Here is a 9,057-nt window from a genome sequence, read left to right as displayed (position 1 = left end):
AGCCATTGGATTCTTATGTCACCCCTATTTATCTCTCTAGAGATATATGGAGGATAACTTGGTGGACAAAATACAGTTAGAAGCTGAGAATATTGGTCTCAATTTCAGCTGAGAATTTGGGATGAAACATGTATGCTTGGAAGTCATTTATACACAGCTGTTAGTTGAAGCTATTGTAATGTATAAGTCTTCTCATTTGTGAAGCACAAGAGAGCAGGGCAAGGACAGAACTCTTAAGGGCAGGGGAAGGAGGGAAGACCATTGGTGTTTAAGGACTCCATTCCTCCATATGATCAACTCAATAGATGCAAAAAATAAATTGACAAAATGTAACACAATAATCAAACATCCATACATGATAGAAACTTCCAGCAAACTAGAACTAGAAACGAACGTTCACGTCCTAATAAAGTGCATCTGTGAAAACTTACAGCAAGCATCATACTTAAAGTGAAAGACTGAAATGCTTTCTAAGATCAGAAACAAGGCGAGGGTGTATGCTCTTACCACTTCTAGCCAGTGTAATAAGGCTAAATAAATAAATGAGTAATATCCAGATTAGAAAGGAAGAGATGTCTTAATTTGCAGATGACACAATTATCTATGTAGAAAATCCTAATTAATCTACCAAAAAGCTACCAGTACCAATACATGTTTCTCAAGGTGGCAGAATGTAAGATCAATTTGCCAAAATCAGTTGTACTTTTATATAGAAGCAGTGAGCAATCAGAAATTGCAATTTAAAAATAATGTAAAAAATAATAAATATTTAAGGATAACCTGCCAAAAGACATGTGAGACCTGTTCGCTGAAAACTAGTAAACACTGCTGGGATAAATAAAATCTAAATAAATAGACATATTGTATTTATATATTAGAAGATTCAACATTGTTAAGATATAATTTATTCTCAAATTCAACTATATATATTCAATACGATTTCAATAGAAGTCCTAGCAGGCTTTTAAAAGAAATTACCAAATTTATATGAAAATGCAAAGAACCTAGAATAGCCAAAACAATACTGAAAAAAGAGCTAAATGGAGGATTTACACTATCTGATTTCAAGATCTATTAAAAAGCTACAGTAATCACAGTATAAAGAAAGGTAAACAGAGACAAATGGAACAAAATTTGTCCAGAAATAGACCTACAGAACTGATTTTCAACAAAGGTGCCAGGGCAATTCAATGGGAAAATGATAACAATAAATGGTGATGGAGCAAATGGATATCCATATAAACAAACAGTGAAAACAGAACAACAAAAAACAAATGAACTTCAATCCTTATTTCACACCAGCGTTCAAACAGTACTTCAAGATAAATCATAGTCCTAAATATAAGAGGTAACGTATAAAACTTCTTGAAGAAAACGTAGGAGAAAATCTCAGTGACCTTGGCTTGGCACGTGTTTCTTAAACTGGACACAAAAAGCAAGAATTATTAAAGAAAAATAAAATGGATATCATCAAAATAAAAAATGTTTGCCTTTCCAAAGATACCGTTATGAAAATGAAAATATAAACTACAAAATGGGAAAAATAGTTGGAAAACATATATCCAAGCAGGGACTTCTACCTAGAATACATAAAACTCCAATAATAACAACAAATAATTATAATAATAAATGTAATATAAAAAGTATACAGAAGATTTGAAAAGTCACTTCAATAAATAAGATATATGAATGGCAAATTAGTATATGAAAATATGCTCAACATAAATAGTAATGAAAATATGAATTAAAACCATACCACTAGAATGGCTAAAACTGAATAGCTAAAATTGAAAAAACCGATACCAAGAATTGACAAAGATTTGGGACAACTGGAACGTATACTGCTGGTAGGGGATGTAAAATGGTACAACCACTTTGGAAAACAGGTTACCAGTTTCATAAAAAGTTAAACATACACTTGTGACCGAGCCATTCCACTTCAAGGTATTTATGCAAGGTATATTTCATAATACCTTGAAATGAAAAGAATGTATATGTCCACACGAAGACTTGTGCACTAAAGTTCATAGCAACTTTATTGCCCCCTAATAGACTACAAAACCTAAATGTCCATCAACAGGAATATGGATAAACAAATCATGGTCTATCTATACAACATAATACAAGTTAGCAGTAGAAATAAACTGTTGATACACACACAACTTGGATGGATCTAAAACTAATTCTGCTGACAGAAGCCAGACAAAAAGAGTACACATTGTATGGTTCCACGTATATAAAATTCTAGAAAATGCAAACTAGTCTATAGTGATAGAAAACATATCTGGTTGTCTCAGGATGGTGAAAGGGCAAGGAGGGCATAAAGGCAGGGATTATAAAGGGGCCGTAAGGAAAGTCTTGGGGGTGAAGAATGCATTTATTATCTTTTTTTTTTTTTTTTTTTTTTGAGATGGAGTCTTGCCCTGTTGCCCAGGCTGGAGTACAGTGGTCTGATCTCGGCTCACTGCAACCTCCACCTCCTGGGTTCTAGCAATTCTCCTGCCTCAGCCTCCTGAGTAGCTGGGACTACAGGCGTGCACCACCATGCCTGGCTAATTTTTTGTATTTTAGTACAGACAGGGTTTCACTGTGTTGCCCAGGCTGACCTCGAACTCCTGAGCTCAGCCAATCCACCTGCCTTGGCCTCCCAAAGTGCTAGGATTACAGGCATGAGCCACTGCATCTGGCCTCCCCGCATTTATTATCTTGATTGTGATAACGGGTTCACAGGTGTTTACCTATGCCAGAACTTGCCAAATTTTAGCAGTTTAAATTTTTGCAATTAAACCATATAAAAATACCCCTAAAAAAGAAAAAAATGGGAAAACATTAAAAATCGTTACTGCTATAAGATCACCACGCATCCTCTGGGTAGGAAATAATTTCTAACTCTTCTTTATCCCCAAATCACTTTTTACTTTCATTATAGTACTTATCAGATGTCTCAGTTATCCATTATCCCAAAACTTAGTGGCTGAAAACAGTAATTTGCTATTTCTCACATTTTTGGGGTCAGCTGGGCAATTTCTCTGCTGGTCTAGCCTGAGCTCACTCAGGGGGCTGCAGCCAGCTGGTGAGTTCGCAGAAGCTGGAGGGTTTAAAATGGCTTTGGCATAGATGGCTTGAAGGCGGCGACTCTCACTACATGGTCTTTCATCATTTTGTAGTCTAACTGAATATATTTTTTCAGTGTCCATAAATAAAGTTTTATTGGAATACAGCCGCATCCATTTATTTACTTTTTTAGTGAGATATGATTGTCAGACAAATAAAGCTGTATATATTCAACGTATACATCTTGATGCATTGGAGGATAAGTATACACCTGTGAAACCATCACCATATTCAGTGCCCTAAACTTAACCATCACCTCTTAGGGGACTCCTGTATTAGGGTCCTGTATAGGGGCAAAACTTACAGGATATATGTATATATGAAAGGAAGTTTATTAAGGAGAATTGACTCACATGATCACAAGGTGAAGTCCCACGATAGGCCATTTTGCAAACTGAGGACGAAGGAAGCCAGCAGTGGCAGTCTGAGTCCCAAAACCTCAAAAGTAGGGAAGCTGACAGTGCAGCCTCCAGTCTGTGGCCGAAGGCCCGAGAGGCCCTGGCAAACCACTGTTGTAAGTCCAAGAATCCAAAGGCTGAGGAACTTGGAGTCTGATGTTCAGGGGCAGGAAGCACCCAGCATGGGAGAGAGATGAAGACTGGAAGACTCAGCAAGTCAGCTTGCTCCACCTTCTTCTGCCTGCTTTTTCTAGCTGCACTGGCAGCCAATTGGACGGTGCCCACTCACATTGTGGGTGGGTCTTCCTGAGGGTGGGTCTTCCTCTCCCAGTCCACTGACTCAAATGTTAGTCTGTTCTGGCAACACCCAGCAACAACAGATACACCCAGAAACAATACTTTGCATCCTTCAACCCAATCAAGATGACAATATTAACCATCACACCTTGTACACTATTGGTGGGAATGTAAATTGGTACAGCCACTATGGAAAACAATATGGTAGTTCCTCAAAAGATTAAAAATAGAACTACCAAATCATCCAACAAACCTGCTACTGGGTATATACCCAAAAAAATTGAAATCAGGATTTCAAAGAGATGTCTGCATTCTCGTGTTCATTGTCCCATTATTCACAATAGCAAAGACATGGAAAGAACCTAAATGTCCAGATGAATGGATAAAGAAAATGTACATACAATGAAATACTATTTAGCTTTAAACGAGATGAGAATCCTGCCATTTGCTACGTCATGGATGAATGTGGAAGACATGCTAAATGAAATAAGCCAGGCCAAGTGCAGTGGCTCATGCCTGTAATCCCAGCACTTCGGGAGGCCGAGGCAGGATCACTTGAGGTCAGGTGTTCGAGACGAGCCTGGCCAACATGGTGAAGCCCCCCGCCTTTACTAAAAATACAAAAAATTAGCTGGGCATGGTGGCGGGTGCCTGAAATCCCAGTTACTTGGGAGGCTGAGGCAGGAGAATTGCTTGAACCCGGGAGGCAGAGGTTGCAGTGAGCCGAGATTGCACCACTGCACTCCAGCCTGGGCAACAGAGTAAGACTCTGTCTCCAAAGCGGGGGACATAAAAGTCAAACACGGAAGAACAACTACTCAATTATTCCATTTAGGAATCTAAAATAATCAAACTCGTAGAAGCAGAAGCAGAGACTTGAATGGTGATTACCAAGGTTTGGGGGAGGGTGAATCAGAGAGATGTTGATCCAAGGGTACATAGTTTCACTTATGCAAGGTGAATAAATCCTAGAGATCTACTGTACAACATCGTGCATATAGTTAACAACACTGTATTGTGTACTTAACTGAATCTTCATGTGGCAGTCGGGTACCTAATGAATAAATGCAGAAGCCATGAGGTCTCATGGGTTGCCCGGGTCCTAGATATTGCACTGTCACTCCTGCCACCTTTGACCCTTTATCAAAACAAGTTTTAAAAAATAGCCCAAATTCAAGGGGATGGAGAAATTGATGCCACCTTTCTGATGTGAGAAATGACTATGCCATATTGTAAAGGGACATGGACACGGAGATCATTAATATAATGATTTGCCCTTCCAGGTTATGCCTTATAGGCATTTTTGGTACCTGTATCCCTTCTATTAAATCATAAGTTCCTTGAAGGCAGAAATTAGATCTTATTTACCTTTGTATTTCCCTTTGCAACGATCACAGATGTTGCACACTATGCAATAAGTGTTGAATTTTTCCTGGATGACAAGATAAGTAAAAGGTAAGGGCAAAAAACAAAACAAAACAAAACAAAACAGGGTTGAAGATGCATCATTGTAGAGGTAGGGGAGAAAAGATATATTCCAAATAATTTAAAATCATGATCTCCAAAGCATGCAAAAGCAAAGGGCAAATATTGATGAGCCATCAGAATATCTTTTTTTTTTTTTTTTGAGATGTAGTCTCACTCTGTTGCCCAGGCTGGAGTGCAGTGGCGTGATCTTGGCTCACTGTAACCTCCGCCTCCCGGGTTCAAGCGATTCTCCTGCCTCAGCCTCCCAAGTAGCTGGGATTACAGGCACACACCACCGTGCTCAGCTAATTTTGTATTTTTAGTAGAGATGGGGTTTCAACATGTTGGCCAGGCTGGTCTCGAACTCCTGACCTCAAGTGATTTTCCCGCCTCTGCCTCCCAAAGTGCTGGGATTACAGGCGTGAGCCACTGCGCCCGGCCCAGAATATCTTAATAATAACATTTTTATAGCCAAATAGGTAAAGGCAACAGATAAGAAGAGTAGCTGCTTAAGTAGCTAGAGCTTTATTTAAATACAGCTCTTTTGATTCCAAATTTTAGGCTTTTTTTCCCCTTCTTCAAATTTTGCAACTCTGGGGTGGTATTATGTTAGGCAATTGAAGGGAGGGGTGGATAATTTAGGGGTTTTAAATTCACAGAGTAAACATTCTGGTGGTTGGTACCATGCTTTTAGTATTTATATTTCCCAGTGTATGAAATAAAACATTTTAGAGGGACAATGCTGAAGATGCCTAAAATAAACTGTCCTTATTTATTTCTAGGCCTTTCTAAGCAGTTAGATTCCAAGAGACAAAGTATGTTGTAGAGCTGTTCTGTTTAGTCTTTTCCTGAAATTGCAGCCAGTGTTTTGCCTATCTGCTATTAACACATTACCCTTTGCCTGCCATCTCATATTTGGCATAGTTTATAAACAGGCTGAAAGCTCTAAGCTGAATCCTGGCTACATCAGGTTTTGTAATTATATCTTCCTGCAATATTCTTCCCACTCAGACAGCTAATAAATAGTTTAACTGACTGAGATTCAGCCTTTCTCCTCGTCTCTGCAAAATTTAGAAATTCAAAATGCAATTCAAAATAAGTATTTTCTGCATGTACTTTCCCCATGATGTATTTGGTGTCCAACAATGAACCAAATTATGAGGAAGGTGAGTCAACAGAATCATGAGATCCAATTCTTTCTCTTGAGACTCTTATGGTATCGGAGATATTTGCAGTCTATTTATTTTTTATTTTATTTATTTATTTATTTTTTGGAATAAGATCTCGCTCTTGTCACCAAGGCTGGAGTGTAGTGACATGATCACTGCCACCTCCGCTTCCTGGGTTCAAGCGATTCTCCTGCCTCAGCCTCCCCGGTAGCTGAGATTACAGGCGCCTGCCACCACACCTGCTAATTTTTTGTATTTTTAGTAGAAACAGGGTTTCACCACATTGGCCAGGCTGGTTTTGAACTCCTCACCTCAAGTGATCCATCTGCCTCAGCCTCCCAAAGTGCTGGGATTGCAGGCTTGAGCCACCGCCCGGCCAGATTTGCAGTCTTTTGGGTATTCTGCAAGCTCCAGGATTCTGGGATTCTGAGTGACCCACAAAGTTCACAGTGTTGCTGCCAAGTTCTAGTAATGCATTATGTTATACTTTTTTGTTTTTACATAATTCAACATATTGGGCAATAAGTTACTTTGCTAGTATTCATATTAGTTAATCTTTTCTCTGCAGTAAGACTTAATGTAAATGCAACCTTTTAAAATAAAAACGTTGAATTATTCCAATTGAGGAAAAGTGCAAGTTGAAACGTAGCAATCTTGGAGGGCAAGACATCAGTTCGGTTTAAATTAGTGAATTAAATTCTCCATGATTTCGTGGCTCCCTGTGGATACCATGAACACTCTGTTTTACCTCAGTTGTGCCATGCCTCAACATTGAGCTCCTAAAATGCAAAGGCTATTTCTAATTCATTTGTTGTGTCTTTGGTATTTGTCATAATACAATACTATAGATTATTCCTCTTTCTATGTGGTTTTAAAAATTAGGATCATTATCAATTTTGAACTTCTGAAGTCTTGATGAGAGAGTTGTAAACTCATTAAAGATAAATGAGTAGATTTAAACTATTCACCCATCTTCAGGGTTCTTTTTGTGCTTTGAGTCTCTGAGGGGAATGGTTGCTGCTGATAAGCCTAGCCACCAGTCACGTAGGAAGATATTAATATACAGCAATTTCACAGCTGAAGGCTTTTGCTTTTCCACAGCTGACAGTATTTCCAAATGACAGTATTTGTCATTTGGAATCAAACAAGTCCAGGTTAATCAATTCCTGGGAGTGGGAACTTACACAAGAGAATTAACTTCTCTGAGCTCAAGTGCCCCTGTTTATAAAATGGGGACAATAAAATTTATAAAATGGTGACCTCTGTTGTAGGGTTATAAGGATTGAAATTCTATGTGTTTAGTGCCTGGTAAAATCCTTGACATGTAGAAGGTGCTCAGTAAATTACTGTAGTAAAAATACAAGTTTTTTTTTGGGCCAGGCACGGTGGCTCACACCTGTAATCCCAGCACTTTGGGAGTCCGAGGCGGGTGGATCACTTGAGGTCAGGAGTTCAAGACCAGCCTGGCCAACATGGTGAAACATGGTCACTACTAAAAATACAAAAATTAGCTGGGTGTGGTGGTGCGTGCCTGTAATACCAGCTACTCTGGAGGCTGAGGCAGGAGAATCACTTGAACCCAGGATGCAGAAGTTGCAGTGAGCTGAAATCACGCCACTGCAGTCTAGCTTGGGGTCACTGAGTGAGACTCCATCTCAGAAAAAAAAAAAAAAAAAAAGACACCAGTTTTTAACAGTCTTTCTCCTCCCTTCAATTTGGTTGTAAAATATTCGGAAAAAAAATTGGAACCTGTACATGTTTTGACCTGAAAAATAGTGGGAAAGTGAAAACATTCCACTTTCTCTTTCGGCATTTATTGTGTCACTTAATTATTTTAAGTATTGAATTTTCAGTCTGTCAGACACATTTCTGATGAAAGTTAAGTGTGATCAGGGCTCACTGCAACCTCAAATTCCTGGGCTCAAGCTATCATCCTGCCTCAGCCTCTCCAGTAGTTGGGACTACAGGGATGTACCACTGTGCCTAGCTTTTTTTTTTTTTTTTTGTAGTCATGAAGTCTCACTATGTCGCCCAGGCTGGCCTCAAACTCTTGTCCTCAAGCGATCCTTCCACCTCAACCTCCCAAGGTGTTGGGATTACAAGTGTAAGCCACCACGCCCAGCTAAAAAACAAATTTTAAAGTTATTTGTGCCACTGCTACTCCTAAAATGAATATACTGAAATGCAATGATTTGGATCCTCCCAATATTTTCTTGTGTTATGAGAAGTTGATAAAGTCTTATGAAACTCCTGTGGGATTATTGAAATAATATTTAAATCTAAGTCTTAGGTCTTGTGAGATCCTAGGCAAGTCATTTAGCTCATATGAAAAATGAGTACTACACATTATTATGATCTCAGATTTGCTTTAAGATTGAATGAAACTTTGCATGGGAAGTGGCTTTGTCATTGGAACAGCTGTTATCTTAAATTATAATAACACTGAACAGGCCAGGCGCATGGCTCACACCTGTAATTCCAGAACTTTGAGAGGTTGAGGCAGGAGAATCACTTAAGTCCAGGAGTTCGAGACCAGCCTGGTCAACATGACAAAAACCGGTCTCTACTGAAAATACAAAAAACTAGTCAGGCACACACCTGTGGTCCCTGCT

Source organism: Pan troglodytes, chromosome 7 (assembly GCF_028858775.2).
Source record: "Pan troglodytes isolate AG18354 chromosome 7, NHGRI_mPanTro3-v2.0_pri, whole genome shotgun sequence".
NCBI lineage: Eukaryota > Metazoa > Chordata > Mammalia > Primates > Hominidae > Pan > Pan troglodytes.
This window is presented reverse-complemented; position numbering follows the sequence as displayed.